The sequence below is a fragment of the Crinia signifera genome, chromosome 6, assembly GCF_055691185.1.
Source record: "Crinia signifera chromosome 6, ASM5569118v1, whole genome shotgun sequence".
Taxonomy (NCBI): Eukaryota; Metazoa; Chordata; class Amphibia; order Anura; family Myobatrachidae; genus Crinia; species Crinia signifera.
This window is the reverse complement of record NC_139222.1, coordinates 58722932-58738348: the sequence shown is the minus strand read 5'-3', so window position 1 is coordinate 58738348 and position 15417 is coordinate 58722932. Positions and strand designations below refer to the sequence as shown.

The window sequence follows — 15417 nt, the reverse complement described above, 5'->3', positions numbered from 1 at the left end:
AAAAACCTACAGCACCTGGTGTTCCCAGGTGGTCTCCCACCCAAGTACTAACCAGGCCCAACACTGCTTAGCTTCCAAGATCAGACGAGATTGGGCCTATCCAATGTGGTATGGCTGTAGGTGAGATACAGGCACTTTTTTGCCCTCTTCTACTTCTATCACCAGGTAAGCTAATAAAAAAGTTTCCTAACTGTATTGGCTTACTGAAAAAAATCATGTGTTGGTAATGTAAAAAGACCTACAGGACATGATATTAGCAGGGGGTCTTAAATTAAACTACAAAAGAGGCTCAACACTGTTTAGCTGCCAAAAGCAGTTGGAATTGAGCCTAAACATTGTGGTAAGTCTTTAGGTGATGGCTATTGTGTCTGTTTGACCTCTTCCAAATGTCTGTGCTGGCAATAAAAAGAAAAAGTTTCCAATATAAATAGCTAGAGAATAAAAACAATTTGCCTGTAATGTGAAAAAACCTACAGCACCTGGTGTTCCCATGTGGTCTCCCACCCAAGTACTAACCAGGCCCAACACTGCTTAGCTTCCAAGATCAGACGAGATTGGGCCTATCCAATGTGGTATGGCTGTAGGTGAGATACAGGCACTTATTTGCCCTCTTCTACTTCTATCACCAGGTAAGCTAATAAAAAAGTTTCCTAACTGTATTGGCTTACTGAAAAAAATCATGTGTTGGTAATGTAAAAAGACCTACAGGACATGATATTAGCAGGGGGTCTTAAATTAAACTACAAAAGAGGCTCAACACTGTTTAGCTGCCAAAAGCAGTTGGAATTGAGCCTAAACAGTGTGGTAAGTCTTTAGGTGATGGCTATTGTGTCTGTTTGACCTCTTCCAAATGTCTGTGCTGGCAATAAAAAGAAAAAGTTTCCAATTTAAATAGCTAGAGAATAAAAACAATTTGCCTGTAATGTGAAAAAACCTACAGCACCTGGTGTTCCCATGTGGTCTCCCACCCAAGTACTAACCAGGCCCAACACTGCTTAGCTTCCAAGATCAGACGAGATTGGGCCTATCCAATGTGGTATGGCTGTAGGTGAGATACAGGCACTTTTTTGCCCTCTTCTACTTCTATCACCAGGTAAGCTAATACAAAAGTTTCCTAACTGTATTGGCTTACTGAAAAAAATCATGTGTTGGTAATGTAAAAAGACCTACAGGACATGATATTAGCAGGGGGTCTTAAATTAAACTACAAAAGAGGCTCAACACTGTTTAGCTGCCAAAAGCAGTTGGAATTGAGCCTAAACAGTGTGGTAAGTCTTTAGGTGATGGCTAGTGTGTCTGTTTGACCTCTTCCAAATGTCTGTGCTGGCAATAAAAAGAAAAAGTTTCCAATATAAATAGCTAGAGAATAAAAACAATTTGCCAGTAATGTGAAAAAACCTACAGCACCTGGTGTTCCCAGGTGGTCTCCCACCCAAGTACTTACCAGGCCCAACACTGCTTAGCTTCCAAGATCAGACGAGATTGGGCCTATCCAATGTGGTATGGCTGTAGGTGAAATACAGGCACTTTTTTGCCCTCTTCTACTTCTATCACCAGGTAAGCTAATACAAAAGTTTCCTAACTGTATTGGCTTACTGAAAAAAATTATGTGTTGGTAAAGTAAAAAGACCTACAGGACATGATATTAGCAGGGGGTCTTAAATTAAACTACAAAAGAGGCTCAACACTGTTTAGCTGCCAAAAGCAGTTGGAATTGAGCCTAAACAGTGTGGTAAGTCTTTAGGTGATGGCTATTGTGTCTGTTTGACCTCTTCCAAATGTCTGTGCTGGCAATAAAAAGAAAAAGTTTCCAATTTAAATAGCTAGAGAATAAAAATAATTTGCCAGTAATGTGAAAAAACCTACAGCACCTGGTGTTCCCATGTGGTCTCCCACCCAAGTACTAACCAGGCCCAACACTGCTTAGCTTCCAAGATCAGACGAGATTGGGCCTATCCAATGTGGAATGGCTGTAGGTGAGTTAAAGCCACTTTTTTGCCCTCTTCTACTTCTATTACCAGGTAAGCTAATACAAAAGTTTCCTAACTGTATTGGCTTACTGAAAAAAATCATGTGTTGGTAATGTAAAAAGACCTACAGGACATGATATTAGCAGGGGGTCTTAAATTAAACTACAAAAGAGGCTCAACACTGTTTAGCTGCCAAAAGCAGTTGGAATTGAGCCTAAACATTGTGGTAAGTCTTTAGGTGATGGCTATTGTGTCTGTTTGACCTCTTCCAAATGTCTGTGCTGGCAATAAAATGAAAAAGTTTCCAATATAAATAGCTAGAGAATAAAAACAATTTGCCAGTAATGTGAAAAAACCTACAGCACCTGGTGTTCCCATGTGGTCTCCCACCCAAGTACTAACCAGGCCCAACACTGCTTAGCTTATAAGTTCAGATGAGATTGGGCCTATCCAATGTGGTATGGCTGTAGGTGAGATACAGGCACTTATTTGCCCTCTTCTACTTCTATCACCAGGTAAGCTAATAAAAAAGTTTCCTAACTGTATTGGCTTACTGAAAAAAATCATGTGTTGGTAATGTAAAAAGACCTACAGGACATGATATTAGCAGGGGGTCTTAAATTAAACTACAAAAGAGGCTCAACACTGTTTAGCTGCCAAAAGCAGTTGGAATTGAGCCTAAACATTGTGGTAAGTCTTTAGGTGATGGCTATTGTGTCTGTTTGACCTCTTCCAAATGTCTGTGCTGGCAATAAAAAGAAAAAGTTTCCAGTTTAAATAGCTAGAGAATAAAAACAATTTGCCTGTAATGTGAAAAAACCTACAGCACCTGGTGTTCCCATGTGGTCTCCCACCCAAGTACTAACCAGGCCCAACACTGCTTAGCTTCCAAGATCAGACGAGATTGGGCCTATCCAATGTGGTATGGCTGTAGGTGAGATACAGGCACTTTTTTGCCCTCTTCTACTTCTATCACCAGGTAAGCTAATACAAAAGTTTCCTAACTGTATTGGCTTACTGAAAAAAATCATGTGTTGGTAATGTAAAAAGACCTACAGGACATGATATTAGCAGGGGGTCTTAAATTAAACTACAAAAGAGGCTCAACACTGTTTAGCTGCCAAAAGCAGTTGGAATTGAGCCTAAACATTGTGGTAAGTCTTTAGGTGATGGCTATTGTGTCTGTTTGACCTCTTCCAAATGTCTGTGCTGGCAATAAAAAGAAAAAGTTTCCAATTTAAATAGCTAGAGAATAAAAACAATTTGCCTGTAATGTGAAAAAACCTACAGCACCTGGTGTTCCCATGTGGTCTCCCACCCAAGTACTAACCAGGCCCAACACTGCTTAGCTTCCAAGATCAGACGAGATTGGGCCTATCCAATGTGGTATGGCTGGAGGTGAGATACAGGCACTTTTTTGCCCTCTTCTACTTCTATCACCAGGTAAGCTAATAAAAAAGTTTCCTAACTGTATTGGCTTACTTAAAAAAAATCATGTGTTGGTAATGTAAAAAGACCTACAGGACATGATATTAGCAGGGGGTCTTAAATTAAACTACTAAACAGGCTCAACACTGTTTAGCTGCCAAAAGCAGTTGGAATTGGGCCTAAACAGTGTGGTAAGTCTTTATGTGATGGCTATTGTGTCTGTTTGACCTCTTCCAAATGTCTGTACTGGCAATAAAAAGAAAAAGTTTCCAATTTAAATAGCTATAGAATAAAAACAATTTGCCTGTAATGTGAAAAAACCTACAGCACCTGGTGTTCCCATGTGGTCTCCCACCCAAGTACTAACCAGGCCCAACACTGCTTAGCTTCCAAGATCAGACGAGATTGGGCCTATCCAATGTGGAATGGCTGTAGATGAGTTAAAGCCACTTTTTTGCCCTCTTCTACTTCTATTACCAGGTAAGCTAATACAAAAGTTTCCTAACTGTATTGGCTTACTGAAAAAAATCATGTGTTGGTAATGTAAAAAGACCTACAGGACATGATATTAGCAGGGGGTCTTAAATTAAACTACAAAAGAGGCTCAACACTGTTTAGCTGCCAAAAGCAGTTGGAATTGAGCCTAAACATTGTGGTAAGTCTTTAGGTGATGGCTATTGTGTCTGTTTGACCTCTTCCAAATGTCTGTGCTGGCAATAAAATTAAAAAGTTTCCAATATAAATAGCTAGAGAATAAAAACAATTTGCCAGTAATGTGAAAAAACCTACAGCACCTGGTGTTCCCATGTGGTCTCCCACCCAAGTACTAACCAGGCCCAACACTGCTTAGCTTATAAGTTCAGATGAGATTGGGCCTATCCAATGTGGTATGGCTGTAGGTGAGATACAGGCACTTATTTGCCCTATTCTACTTCTATCACCAGGTAAGCTAATAAAAAAGTTTCCTAACTGTATTGGCTTACTGAAAAAAATCATGTGTTGGTAATGTAAAAAGACCTACAGGACATGATATTAGCAGGGGGTCTTAAATTAAACTACAAAAGAGGCTCAACACTGTTTAGCTGCCAAAAGCAGTTGGAATTGAGCCTAAACAGTGTGGTAAGTCTTTAGGTGATGGCTATTGTGTCTGTTTGACCTCTTCCAAATGTCTGTGCTGGCAATAAAAAGAAAAAGTTTCCAATTTAAATAGCTAGAGAATAAAAACAATTTGCCTGTAATGTGAAAAAACCTACAGCACCTGGTGTTCCCATGTGGTCTCCCACCCAAGTACTAACCAGGCCCAACACTGCTTAGCTTCCAAGATCAGACGAGATTGGGCCTATCCAATGTGGTATGGCTGTAGGTGAGATACAGGCACTTTTTTGCCCTCTTCTACTTCTATCACCAGGTAAGCTAATAAACAGTTTCCTAACTGTATTGGCTTACTGAAAAAAATCATGTGTTGGTAAAGTAAAAAGACCTACAGGACATGATATTAGCAGGGGGTCTTAAATTAAACTACAAAAGAGGCTCAACACTGTTTAGCTGCCAAAAGCAGTTGGAATTGAGCCTAAACAGTGTGGTAAGTCTTTAGGTGATGGCTATTGTGTCTGTTTGACCTCTTCCAAATGTCTGTGCTGGCAATAAAAAGAAAAAGTTTCCAATTTAAATAGCTAGAGAATAAAAATAATTTGCCAGTAATGTGAAAAAAACCTACAGCACCTGGTGTTCCCAGGTGGTCTCCCACCCAAGTACTAACCAGGCCCAACACTGCTTAGCTTCCAAGATCAGACGAGATTGGGCCTATCCAATGTGGTATGGCTGTAGGTGAGATACAGGCACTTTTTTGCCCTCTTCTACTTCTATCACCAGGTAAGCTAATAAAAAAGTTTCCTAACTGTATTGGCTTACTGAAAAAAATCATGTGTTGGTAATGTAAAAAGACCTACAGGACATGATATTAGCAGGGGGTCTTAAATTAAACTACAAAAGAGGCTCAACACTGTTTAGCTGCCAAAAGCAGTTGGAATTGAGCCTAAACATTGTGGTAAGTCTTTAGGTGATGGCTATTGTGTCTGTTTGACCTCTTCCAAATGTCTGTGCTGGCAATAAAAAGAAAAAGTTTCCAATATAAATAGCTAGAGAATAAAAACAATTTGCCTGTAATGTGAAAAAACCTACAGCACCTGGTGTTCCCACCCAAGTACTAACCAGGCCCAACACTGCTTAGCTTCCAAGATCAGACGAGATTGGGCCTATCCAATGTGGTATGGCTGTAGGTGAGATACAGGCACTTATTTGCCCTCTTCTACTTCTATCACCAGGTAAGCTAATAAAAAAGTTTCCTAACTGTATTGGCTTACTGAAAAAAATCATGTGTTGGTAATGTAAAAAGACCTACAGGACATGATATTAGCAGGGGGTCTTAAATTAAACTACAAAAGAGGCTCAACACTGTTTAGCTGCCAAAAGCAGTTGGAATTGAGCCTAAACAGTGTGGTAAGTCTTTAGGTGATGGCTATTGTGTCTGTTTGACCTCTTCCAAATGTCTGTGCTGGCAATAAAAAGAAAAAGTTTCCAATTTAAATAGCTAGAGAATAAAAATAATTTGCCAGTAATGTGAAAAAACCTACAGCACCTGGTGTTCCCATGTGGTCTCCCACCCAAGTACTAACCAGGCCCAACACTGCTTAGCTTCCAAGATCAGACGAGATTGGGCCTATCCAATGTGGAATGGCTGTAGGTGAGTTAAAGCCACTTTTTTGCCCTCTTCTACTTCTATTACCAGGTAAGCTAATACAAAAGTTTCCTAACTGTATTGGCTTACTGAAAAAAATCATGTGTTGGTAATGTAAAAAGACCTACAGGACATGATATTAGCAGGGGGTCTTAAATTAAACTACAAAAGAGGCTCAACACTGTTTAGCTGCCAAAAGCAGTTGGAATTGAGCCTAAACATTGTGGTAAGTCTTTAGGTGATGGCTATTGTGTCTGTTTGACCTCTTCCAAATGTCTGTGCTGGCAATAAAATGAAAAAGTTTCCAATATAAATAGCTAGAGAATAAAAACAATTTGCCAGTAATGTGAAAAAACCTACAGCACCTGGTGTTCCCATGTGGTCTCCCACCCAAGTACTAACCAGGCCCAACACTGCTTAGCTTATAAGTTCAGATGAGATTGGGCCTATCCAATGTGGTATGGCTGTAGGTGAGATACAGGCACTTATTTGCCCTCTTCTACTTCTATCACCAGGTAAGCTAATAAAAAAGTTTCCTAACTGTATTGGCTTACTGAAAAAAATCATGTGTTGGTAATGTAAAAAGACCTACAGGACATGATATTAGCAGGGGGTCTTAAATTAAACTACAAAAGAGGCTCAACACTGTTTAGCTGCCAAAAGCAGTTGGAATTGAGCCTAAACATTGTGGTAAGTCTTTAGGTGATGGCTATTGTGTCTGTTTGACCTCTTCCAAATGTCTGTGCTGGCAATAAAAAGAAAAAGTTTCCAGTTTAAATAGCTAGAGAATAAAAACAATTTGCCTGTAATGTGAAAAAACCTACAGCACCTGGTGTTCCCATGTGGTCTCCCACCCAAGTACTAACCAGGCCCAACACTGCTTAGCTTCCAAGATCAGACGAGATTGGGCCTATCCAATGTGGTATGGCTGTAGGTGAGATACAGGCACTTTTTTGCCCTCTTCTACTTCTATCACCAGGTAAGCTAATACAAAAGTTTCCTAACTGTATTGGCTTACTGAAAAAAATCATGTGTTGGTAATGTAAAAAGACCTACAGGACATGATATTAGCAGGGGGTCTTAAATTAAACTACAAAAGAGGCTCAACACTGTTTAGCTGCCAAAAGCAGTTGGAATTGAGCCTAAACATTGTGGTAAGTCTTTAGGTGATGGCTATTGTGTCTGTTTGACCTCTTCCAAATGTCTGTGCTGGCAATAAAAAGAAAAAGTTTCCAATTTAAATAGCTAGAGAATAAAAACAATTTGCCTGTAATGTGAAAAAACCTACAGCACCTGGTGTTCCCATGTGGTCTCCCACCCAAGTACTAACCAGGCCCAACACTGCTTAGCTTATAAGTTCAGATGAGATTGGGCCTATCCAATGTGGTATGGCTGTAGGTGAGATACGGGCACTTATTTGCCCTATTCTACTTCTATCACCAGGTAAGCTAATAAAAAAGTTTCCTAACTGTATTGGCTTACTGAAAAAAATCATGTGTTGGTAATGTAAAAAGACCTACAGGACATGATATTAGCAGGGGGTCTTAAATTAAACTACAAAAGAGGCTCAACACTGTTTAGCTGCCAAAAGCAGTTGGAATTGAGCCTAAACAGTGTGGTAAGTCTTTAGGTGATGGCTATTGTGTCTGTTTGACCTCTTCCAAATGTCTGTGCTGGCAATAAAAAGAAAAAGTTTCCAATTTAAATAGCTAGAGAATAAAAACAATTTGCCTGTAATGTGAAAAAACCTACAGCACCTGGTGTTCCCATGTGGTCTCCCACCCAAGTACTAACCAGGCCCAACACTGCTTAGCTTCCAAGATCAGACGAGATTGGGCCTATCCAATGTGGTATGGCTGTAGGTGAGATACAGGCACTTTTTTGCCCTCTTCTACTTCTATCACCAGGTAAGCTAATAAAAAAGTTTCCTAACTGTATTGGCTTACTGAAAAAAATCATGTGTTGGTAAAGTAAAAAGACCTACAGGACATGATATTAGCAGGGGGTCTTAAATTAAACTACAAAAGAGGCTCAACACTGTTTAGCTGCCAAAAGCAGTTGGAATTGAGCCTAAACATTGTGGTAAGTCTTTAGGTGATGGCTATTGTGTCTGTTTGACCTCTTCCAAATGTCTGTGCTGGCAATAAAATGAAAAAGTTTCCAATATAAATAGCTAGAGAATAAAAACAATTTGCCAGTAATGTGAAAAAACCTACAGCACCTGGTGTTCCCATGTGGTCTCCCACCCAAGTACTAACCAGGCCCAACACTGCTTAGCTTATAAGTTCAGATGAGATTGGGCCTATCCAATGTGGTATGGCTGTAGGTGAGATACAGGCACTTATTTGCCCTATTCTACTTCTATCACCAGGTAAGCTAATAAAAAAGTTTCCTAACTGTATTGGCTTACTGAAAAAAATCATGTGTTGGTAATGTAAAAAGACCTACAGGACATGATATTAGCAGGGGGTCTTAAATTAAACTACAAAAGAGGCTCAACACTGTTTAGCTGCCAAAAGCAGTTGGAATTGAGCCTAAACAGTGTGGTAAGTCTTTAGGTGATGGCTATTGTGTCTGTTTGACCTCTTCCAAATGTCTGTGCTGGCAATAAAAAGAAAAAGTTTCCAATTTAAATAGCTAGAGAATAAAAACAATTTGCCTGTAATGTGAAAAAACCTACAGCACCTGGTGTTCCCATGTGGTCTCCCACCCAAGTACTAACCAGGCCCAACACTGCTTAGCTTCCAAGATCAGACGAGATTGGGCCTATCCAATGTGGTATGGCTGTAGGTGAGATACAGGCACTTTTTTGCCCTCTTCTACTTCTATCACCAGGTAAGCTAATAAACAGTTTCCTAACTGTATTGGCTTACTGAAAAAAATCATGTGTTGGTAAAGTAAAAAGACCTACAGGACATGATATTAGCAGGGGGTCTTAAATTAAACTACAAAAGAGGCTCAACACTGTTTAGCTGCCAAAAGCAGTTGGAATTGAGCCTAAACAGTGTGGTAAGTCTTTAGGTGATGGCTATTGTGTCTGTTTGACCTCTTCCAAATGTCTGTGCTGGCAATAAAAAGAAAAAGTTTCCAATTTAAATAGCTAGAGAATAAAAATAATTTGCCAGTAATGTGAAAAAAACCTACAGCACCTGGTGTTCCCAGGTGGTCTCCCACCCAAGTACTAACCAGGCCCAACACTGCTTAGCTTCCAAGATCAGACGAGATTGGGCCTATCCAATGTGGTATGGCTGTAGGTGAGATACAGGCACTTTTTTGCCCTCTTCTACTTCTATCACCAGGTAAGCTAATAAAAAAGTTTCCTAACTGTATTGGCTTACTGAAAAAAATCATGTGTTGGTAATGTAAAAAGACCTACAGGACATGATATTAGCAGGGGGTCTTAAATTAAACTACAAAAGAGGCTCAACACTGTTTAGCTGCCAAAAGCAGTTGGAATTGAGCCTAAACATTGTGGTAAGTCTTTAGGTGATGGCTATTGTGTCTGTTTGACCTCTTCCAAATGTCTGTGCTGGCAATAAAAAGAAAAAGTTTCCAATATAAATAGCTAGAGAATAAAAACAATTTGCCTGTAATGTGAAAAAACCTACAGCACCTGGTGTTCCCACCCAAGTACTAACCAGGCCCAACACTGCTTAGCTTCCAAGATCAGACGAGATTGGGCCTATCCAATGTGGTATGGCTGTAGGTGAGATACAGGCACTTATTTGCCCTCTTCTACTTCTATCACCAGGTAAGCTAATAAAAAAGTTTCCTAACTGTATTGGCTTACTGAAAAAAATCATGTGTTGGTAATGTAAAAAGACCTACAGGACATGATATTAGCAGGGGGTCTTAAATTAAACTACAAAAGAGGCTCAACACTGTTTAGCTGCCAAAAGCAGTTGGAATTGAGCCTAAACAGTGTGGTAAGTCTTTAGGTGATGGCTATTGTGTCTGTTTGACCTCTTCCAAATGTCTGTGCTGGCAATAAAAAGAAAAAGTTTCCAATTTAAATAGCTAGAGAATAAAAACAATTTGCCTGTAATGTGAAAAAACCTACAGCACCTGGTGTTCCCATGTGGTCTCCCACCCAAGTACTAACCAGGCCCAACACTGCTTAGCTTCCAAGATCAGACGAGATTGGGCCTATCCAATGTGGTATGGCTGGAGGTGAGATACAGGCACTTTTTTGCCCTCTTCTACTTCTATCACCAGGTAAGCTAATAAAAAAGTTTCCTAACTGTATTGGCTTACTTAAAAAAAATCATGTGTTGGTAATGTAAAAAGACCTACAGGACATGATATTAGCAGGGGGTCTTAAATTAAACTACTAAACAGGCTCAACACTGTTTAGCTGCCAAAAGCAGTTGGAATTGGGCCTAAACAGTGTGGTAAGTCTTTATGTGATGGCTATTGTGTCTGTTTGACCTCTTCCAAATGTCTGTACTGGCAATAAAAAGAAAAAGTTTCCAATTTAAATAGCTATAGAATAAAAACAATTTGCCTGTAATGTGAAAAAACCTACAGCACCTGGTGTTCCCATGTGGTCTCCCACCCAAGTACTAACCAGGCCCAACACTGCTTAGCTTCCAAGATCAGACGAGATTGGGCCTATCCAATGTGGAATGGCTGTAGATGAGTTAAAGACACTTTTTTGCCCTCTTCTACTTCTATTACCAGGTAAGCTAATACAAAAGTTTCCTAACTGTATTGGCTTACTGAAAAAAATCATGTGTTGGTAATGTAAAAAGACCTACAGGACATGATATTAGCAGGGGGTCTTAAATTAAACTACAAAAGAGGCTCAACACTGTTTAGCTGCCAAAAGCAGTTGGAATTGAGCCTAAACATTGTGGTAAGTCTTTAGGTGATGGCTATTGTGTCTGTTTGACCTCTTCCAAATGTCTGTGCTGGCAATAAAATGAAAAAGTTTCCAATATAAATAGCTAGAGAATAAAAACAATTTGCCAGTAATGTGAAAAAACCTACAGCACCTGGTGTTCCCATGTGGTCTCCCACCCAAGTACTAACCAGGCCCAACACTGCTTAGCTTATAAGTTCAGATGAGATTGGGCCTATCCAATGTGGTATGGCTGTAGGTGAGATACGGGCACTTATTTGCCCTATTCTACTTCTATCACCAGGTAAGCTAATAAAAAAGTTTCCTAACTGTATTGGCTTACTGAAAAAAATCATGTGTTGGTAATGTAAAAAGACCTACAGGACATGATATTAGCAGGGGGTCTTAAATTAAACTACAAAAGAGGCTCAACACTGTTTAGCTGCCAAAAGCAGTTGGAATTGAGCCTAAACAGTGTGGTAAGTCTTTAGGTGATGGCTATTGTGTCTGTTTGACCTCTTCCAAATGTCTGTGCTGGCAATAAAAAGAAAAAGTTTCCAATTTAAATAGCTAGAGAATAAAAACAATTTGCCTGTAATGTGAAAAAACCTACAGCACCTGGTGTTCCCATGTGGTCTCCCACCCAAGTACTAACCAGGCCCAACACTGCTTAGCTTCCAAGATCAGACGAGATTGGGCCTATCCAATGTGGTATGGCTGTAGGTGAGATACAGGCACTTTTTTGCCCTCTTCTACTTCTATCACCAGGTAAGCTAATAAAAAAGTTTCCTAACTGTATTGGCTTACTGAAAAAAATCATGTGTTGGTAAAGTAAAAAGACCTACAGGACATGATATTAGCAGGGGGTCTTAAATTAAACTACAAAAGAGGCTCAACACTGTTTAGCTGCCAAAAGCAGTTGGAATTGAGCCTAAACAGTGTGGTAAGTCTTTAGGTGATGGCTATTGTGTCTGTTTGACCTCTTCCAAATGTCTGTGCTGGCAATAAAAAGAAAAAGTTTCCAATTTAAATAGCTAGAGAATAAAAATAATTTGCCAGTAATGTGAAAAAAACCTACAGCACCTGGTGTTCCCAGGTGGTCTCCCACCCAAGTACTAACCAGGCCCAACACTGCTTAGCTTCCAAGATCAGACGAGATTGGGCCTATCCAATGTGGTATGGCTGTAGGTGAGATACAGGCACTTTTTTGCCCTCTTCTACTTCTATCACCAGGTAAGCTAATAAAAAAGTTTCCTAACTGTATTGGCTTACTGAAAAAAATCATGTGTTGGTAATGTAAAAAGACCTACAGGACATGATATTAGCAGGGGGTCTTAAATTAAACTACAAAAGAGGCTCAACACTGTTTAGCTGCCAAAAGCAGTTGGAATTGAGCCTAAACATTGTGGTAAGTCTTTAGGTGATGGCTATTGTGTCTGTTTGACCTCTTCCAAATGTCTGTGCTGGCAATAAAAAGAAAAAGTTTCCAATATAAATAGCTAGAGAATAAAAACAATTTGCCTGTAATGTGAAAAAACCTACAGCACCTGGTGTTCCCACCCAAGTACTAACCAGGCCCAACACTGCTTAGCTTCCAAGATCAGACGAGATTGGGCCTATCCAATGTGGTATGGCTGTAGGTGAGATACAGGCACTTATTTGCCCTCTTCTACTTCTATCACCAGGTAAGCTAATAAAAAAGTTTCCTAACTGTATTGGCTTACTGAAAAAAATCATGTGTTGGTAATGTAAAAAGACCTACAGGACATGATATTAGCAGGGGGTCTTAAATTAAACTACAAAAGAGGCTCAACACTGTTTAGCTGCCAAAAGCAGTTGGAATTGAGCCTAAACAGTGTGGTAAGTCTTTAGGTGATGGCTATTGTGTCTGTTTGACCTCTTCCAAATGTCTGTGCTGGCAATAAAAAGAAAAAGTTTCCAATTTAAATAGCTAGAGAATAAAAACAATTTGCCTGTAATGTGAAAAAACCTACAGCACCTGGTGTTCCCATGTGGTCTCCCACCCAAGTACTAACCAGGCCCAACACTGCTTAGCTTCCAAGATCAGACGAGATTGGGCCTATCCAATGTGGTATGGCTGTAGGTGAGATACAGGCACTTTTTTGCCCTCTTCTACTTCTATCACCAGGTAAGCTAATACAAAAGTTTCCTAACTGTATTGGCTTACTGAAAAAAATCATGTGTTGGTAATGTAAAAAGACCTACAGGACATGATATTAGCAGGGGGTCTTAAATTAAACTACAAAAGAGGCTCAACACTGTTTAGCTGCCAAAAGCAGTTGGAATTGAGCCTAAACAGTGTGGTAAGTCTTTAGGTGATGGCTAGTGTGTCTGTTTGACCTCTTCCAAATGTCTGTGCTGGCAATAAAAAGAAAAAGTTTCCAATATAAATAGCTAGAGAATAAAAACAATTTGCCAGTAATGTGAAAAAACCTACAGCACCTGGTGTTCCCAGGTGGTCTCCCACCCAAGTACTTACCAGGCCCAACACTGCTTAGCTTCCAAGATCAGATGAGATTGGGCCTATCCAATGTGGTATGGCTGTAGGTGAAATACAGGCACTTTTTTGCCCTCTTCTACTTCTATCACCAGGTAAGCTAATACAAAAGTTTCCTAACTGTATTGGCTTACTGAAAAAAATCATGTGTTGGTAAAGTAAAAAGACCTACAGGACATGATATTAGCAGGGGGTCTTAAATTAAACTACAAAAGAGGCTCAACACTGTTTAGCTGCCAAAAGCAGTTGGAATTGAGCCTAAACAGTGTGGTAAGTCTTTAGGTGATGGCTATTGTGTCTGTTTGACCTCTTCCAAATGTCTGTGCTGGCAATAAAAAGAAAAAGTTTCCAATTTAAATAGCTAGAGAATAAAAATAATTTGCCAGTAATGTGAAAAAACCTACAGCACCTGGTGTTCCCAGGTGGTCTCCCACCCAAGTACTAACCAGGCCCAACACTGCTTAGCTTCCAAGATCAGACGAGATTGGGCCTATCCAATGTGGTATGGCTGTAGGTGAGATACAGGCACTTTTTTGCCCTCTTCTACTTCTATCACCAGGTAAGCTAATAAAAAAGTTTCCTAACTGTATTGGCTTACTTAAAAAAAATCATGTGTTGGTAATGTAAAAAGACCTACAGGACATGATATTAGCAGGGGGTCTTAAATTAAACTACTAAACAGGCTCAACACTGTTTAGCTGCCAAAAGCAGTTGGAATTGGGCCTAAACAGTGTGGTAAGTCTTTATGTGATGGCTATTGTGTCTGTTTGACCTCTTCCAAATGTCTGTACTGGCAACAAAAAGAAAAAGTTTCCAATTTAAATAGCTAGAGAATAAAAACAATTTGCCTGTAATGTGAAAAAACCTACAGCACCTGGTGTTCCCATGTGGTCTCCCACCCAAGTACTAACCAGGCCCAACACTGCTTAGCTTCCAAGATCAGACGAGATTGGGCCTATCCAATGTGGAATGGCTGTAGGTGAGTTAAAGCCACTTTTTTGCCCTCTTCTACTTCTATTACCAGGTAAGCTAATACAAAAGTTTCCTAACTGTATTGGCTTACTGAAAAAAATCATGTGTTGGTAATGTAAAAAGACCTACAGGACATGATATTAGCAGGGGGTCTTAAATTAAACTACAAAAGAGGCTCAACACTGTTTAGCTGCCAAAAGCAGTTGGAATTGAGCCTAAACATTGTGGTAAGTCTTTAGGTGATGGCTATTGTGTCTGTTTGACCTCTTCCAAATGTCTGTGCTGGCAATAAAATGAAAAAGTTTCCAATATAAATAGCTAGAGAATAAAAACAATTTGCCAGTAATGTGAAAAAACCTACAGCACCTGGTGTTCCCATGTGGTCTCCCACCCAAGTACTAACCAGGCCCAACACTGCTTAGCTTATAAGTTCAGATGAGATTGGGCCTATCCAATGTGGTATGGCTGTAGGTGAGATACAGGCACTTATTTGCCCTCTTCTACTTCTATCACCAGGTAAGCTAATAAAAAAGTTTCCTAACTGTATTGGCTTACTGAAAAAAATCATGTGTTGGTAATGTAAAAAGACCTACAGGACATGATATTAGCAGGGGGTCTTAAATTAAACTACAAAAGAGGCTCAACACTGTTTAGCTGCCAAAAGCAGTTGGAATTGAGCCTAAACAGTGTGGTAAGTCTTTAGGTGATGGCTATTGTGTCTGTTTGACCTCTTCCAAATGTCTGTGCTGGCAATAAAAAGAAAAAGTTTCCAATTTAAATAGCTAGAGAATAAAAACAATTTGCCTGTAATGTGAAAAAACCTACAGCACCTGATGTTCCCATGTGGTCTCCCACCCAAGTACTAACCAGGCCCAACACTGCTTAGCTTCCAAGATCAGACGAGATTGGGCCTATCCAATGTGGTATGGCTGTAGGTGAGATACAGGCACTT

General features: G+C 39.8%; 31 non-coding genes and 3 pseudogenes across 31 annotated transcripts; all 34 read right to left on the bottom strand.

The window, feature by feature from the left end:
* Positions 1–3: 3 nt before the first annotated feature.
* On the bottom strand, positions 4–122 carry LOC146014259 (5S ribosomal RNA). Its single transcript, XR_014447210.1, has one exon. It is a non-coding gene; the product is annotated as a 5S ribosomal RNA (ribosomal RNA).
* Positions 123–467: 345 nt separating this feature from the next.
* Positions 468–586, bottom strand: LOC146012906 (5S ribosomal RNA). The gene has a single exon (XR_014445899.1). It is a non-coding gene; the product is annotated as a 5S ribosomal RNA (ribosomal RNA).
* A 345-nt stretch (positions 587–931) lies between these two features.
* LOC146012904 (5S ribosomal RNA) lies at positions 932–1050 on the bottom strand. The gene has a single exon (XR_014445898.1). It is a non-coding gene; the product is annotated as a 5S ribosomal RNA (ribosomal RNA).
* Positions 1051–1395: 345 nt separating this feature from the next.
* On the bottom strand, positions 1396–1514 carry LOC146014023 (5S ribosomal RNA). Its single transcript, XR_014446983.1, has one exon. It is a non-coding gene; the product is annotated as a 5S ribosomal RNA (ribosomal RNA).
* Positions 1515–1859: 345 nt separating this feature from the next.
* Positions 1860–1978, bottom strand: LOC146014944 (5S ribosomal RNA). The gene has a single exon (XR_014447883.1). It is a non-coding gene; the product is annotated as a 5S ribosomal RNA (ribosomal RNA).
* Positions 1979–2323: 345 nt separating this feature from the next.
* Positions 2324–2442, bottom strand: LOC146017133 (5S ribosomal RNA). Its single transcript, XR_014450007.1, has one exon. It is a non-coding gene; the product is annotated as a 5S ribosomal RNA (ribosomal RNA).
* A 345-nt stretch (positions 2443–2787) lies between these two features.
* Positions 2788–2906, bottom strand: LOC146012903 (5S ribosomal RNA). Its single transcript, XR_014445897.1, has one exon. It is a non-coding gene; the product is annotated as a 5S ribosomal RNA (ribosomal RNA).
* Positions 2907–3251: 345 nt separating this feature from the next.
* LOC146016580 (5S ribosomal RNA) lies at positions 3252–3370 on the bottom strand. Its single transcript, XR_014449467.1, has one exon. It is a non-coding gene; the product is annotated as a 5S ribosomal RNA (ribosomal RNA).
* Positions 3371–3716: 346 nt separating this feature from the next.
* Positions 3717–3835, bottom strand: LOC146015962 (5S ribosomal RNA). The gene has a single exon (XR_014448869.1). It is a non-coding gene; the product is annotated as a 5S ribosomal RNA (ribosomal RNA).
* A 345-nt stretch (positions 3836–4180) lies between these two features.
* On the bottom strand, positions 4181–4299 carry LOC146017132 (5S ribosomal RNA). The gene has a single exon (XR_014450006.1). It is a non-coding gene; the product is annotated as a 5S ribosomal RNA (ribosomal RNA).
* A 345-nt stretch (positions 4300–4644) lies between these two features.
* On the bottom strand, positions 4645–4763 carry LOC146012902 (5S ribosomal RNA). Its single transcript, XR_014445896.1, has one exon. It is a non-coding gene; the product is annotated as a 5S ribosomal RNA (ribosomal RNA).
* A 345-nt stretch (positions 4764–5108) lies between these two features.
* LOC146014248 (5S ribosomal RNA) lies at positions 5109–5227 on the bottom strand. Its single transcript, XR_014447199.1, has one exon. It is a non-coding gene; the product is annotated as a 5S ribosomal RNA (ribosomal RNA).
* A 345-nt stretch (positions 5228–5572) lies between these two features.
* LOC146011519 (5S ribosomal RNA) lies at positions 5573–5679 on the bottom strand (annotated as a pseudogene).
* Positions 5680–6024: 345 nt separating this feature from the next.
* LOC146014943 (5S ribosomal RNA) lies at positions 6025–6143 on the bottom strand. The gene has a single exon (XR_014447882.1). It is a non-coding gene; the product is annotated as a 5S ribosomal RNA (ribosomal RNA).
* A 345-nt stretch (positions 6144–6488) lies between these two features.
* On the bottom strand, positions 6489–6607 carry LOC146017131 (5S ribosomal RNA). The gene has a single exon (XR_014450005.1). It is a non-coding gene; the product is annotated as a 5S ribosomal RNA (ribosomal RNA).
* Positions 6608–6952: 345 nt separating this feature from the next.
* LOC146012900 (5S ribosomal RNA) lies at positions 6953–7071 on the bottom strand. Its single transcript, XR_014445894.1, has one exon. It is a non-coding gene; the product is annotated as a 5S ribosomal RNA (ribosomal RNA).
* Positions 7072–7416: 345 nt separating this feature from the next.
* LOC146017129 (5S ribosomal RNA) lies at positions 7417–7535 on the bottom strand. Its single transcript, XR_014450003.1, has one exon. It is a non-coding gene; the product is annotated as a 5S ribosomal RNA (ribosomal RNA).
* A 345-nt stretch (positions 7536–7880) lies between these two features.
* On the bottom strand, positions 7881–7999 carry LOC146012899 (5S ribosomal RNA). Its single transcript, XR_014445893.1, has one exon. It is a non-coding gene; the product is annotated as a 5S ribosomal RNA (ribosomal RNA).
* A 345-nt stretch (positions 8000–8344) lies between these two features.
* LOC146017128 (5S ribosomal RNA) lies at positions 8345–8463 on the bottom strand. Its single transcript, XR_014450002.1, has one exon. It is a non-coding gene; the product is annotated as a 5S ribosomal RNA (ribosomal RNA).
* Positions 8464–8808: 345 nt separating this feature from the next.
* LOC146012898 (5S ribosomal RNA) lies at positions 8809–8927 on the bottom strand. Its single transcript, XR_014445892.1, has one exon. It is a non-coding gene; the product is annotated as a 5S ribosomal RNA (ribosomal RNA).
* Positions 8928–9272: 345 nt separating this feature from the next.
* On the bottom strand, positions 9273–9391 carry LOC146014236 (5S ribosomal RNA). The gene has a single exon (XR_014447187.1). It is a non-coding gene; the product is annotated as a 5S ribosomal RNA (ribosomal RNA).
* Positions 9392–9736: 345 nt separating this feature from the next.
* LOC146011517 (5S ribosomal RNA) lies at positions 9737–9843 on the bottom strand (annotated as a pseudogene).
* A 345-nt stretch (positions 9844–10188) lies between these two features.
* LOC146016579 (5S ribosomal RNA) lies at positions 10189–10307 on the bottom strand. The gene has a single exon (XR_014449466.1). It is a non-coding gene; the product is annotated as a 5S ribosomal RNA (ribosomal RNA).
* Positions 10308–10653: 346 nt separating this feature from the next.
* Positions 10654–10772, bottom strand: LOC146015960 (5S ribosomal RNA). The gene has a single exon (XR_014448867.1). It is a non-coding gene; the product is annotated as a 5S ribosomal RNA (ribosomal RNA).
* Positions 10773–11117: 345 nt separating this feature from the next.
* LOC146017127 (5S ribosomal RNA) lies at positions 11118–11236 on the bottom strand. The gene has a single exon (XR_014450001.1). It is a non-coding gene; the product is annotated as a 5S ribosomal RNA (ribosomal RNA).
* A 345-nt stretch (positions 11237–11581) lies between these two features.
* On the bottom strand, positions 11582–11700 carry LOC146012897 (5S ribosomal RNA). The gene has a single exon (XR_014445891.1). It is a non-coding gene; the product is annotated as a 5S ribosomal RNA (ribosomal RNA).
* A 346-nt stretch (positions 11701–12046) lies between these two features.
* Positions 12047–12165, bottom strand: LOC146014225 (5S ribosomal RNA). The gene has a single exon (XR_014447176.1). It is a non-coding gene; the product is annotated as a 5S ribosomal RNA (ribosomal RNA).
* Positions 12166–12510: 345 nt separating this feature from the next.
* LOC146011516 (5S ribosomal RNA) lies at positions 12511–12617 on the bottom strand (annotated as a pseudogene).
* Positions 12618–12962: 345 nt separating this feature from the next.
* LOC146012896 (5S ribosomal RNA) lies at positions 12963–13081 on the bottom strand. The gene has a single exon (XR_014445890.1). It is a non-coding gene; the product is annotated as a 5S ribosomal RNA (ribosomal RNA).
* Positions 13082–13426: 345 nt separating this feature from the next.
* On the bottom strand, positions 13427–13545 carry LOC146016780 (5S ribosomal RNA). The gene has a single exon (XR_014449658.1). It is a non-coding gene; the product is annotated as a 5S ribosomal RNA (ribosomal RNA).
* A 345-nt stretch (positions 13546–13890) lies between these two features.
* On the bottom strand, positions 13891–14009 carry LOC146014214 (5S ribosomal RNA). The gene has a single exon (XR_014447165.1). It is a non-coding gene; the product is annotated as a 5S ribosomal RNA (ribosomal RNA).
* A 346-nt stretch (positions 14010–14355) lies between these two features.
* Positions 14356–14474, bottom strand: LOC146014942 (5S ribosomal RNA). Its single transcript, XR_014447881.1, has one exon. It is a non-coding gene; the product is annotated as a 5S ribosomal RNA (ribosomal RNA).
* Positions 14475–14819: 345 nt separating this feature from the next.
* LOC146017126 (5S ribosomal RNA) lies at positions 14820–14938 on the bottom strand. The gene has a single exon (XR_014450000.1). It is a non-coding gene; the product is annotated as a 5S ribosomal RNA (ribosomal RNA).
* Positions 14939–15283: 345 nt separating this feature from the next.
* LOC146014380 (5S ribosomal RNA) lies at positions 15284–15402 on the bottom strand. The gene has a single exon (XR_014447333.1). It is a non-coding gene; the product is annotated as a 5S ribosomal RNA (ribosomal RNA).
* Positions 15403–15417: the final 15 nt, after the last annotated feature.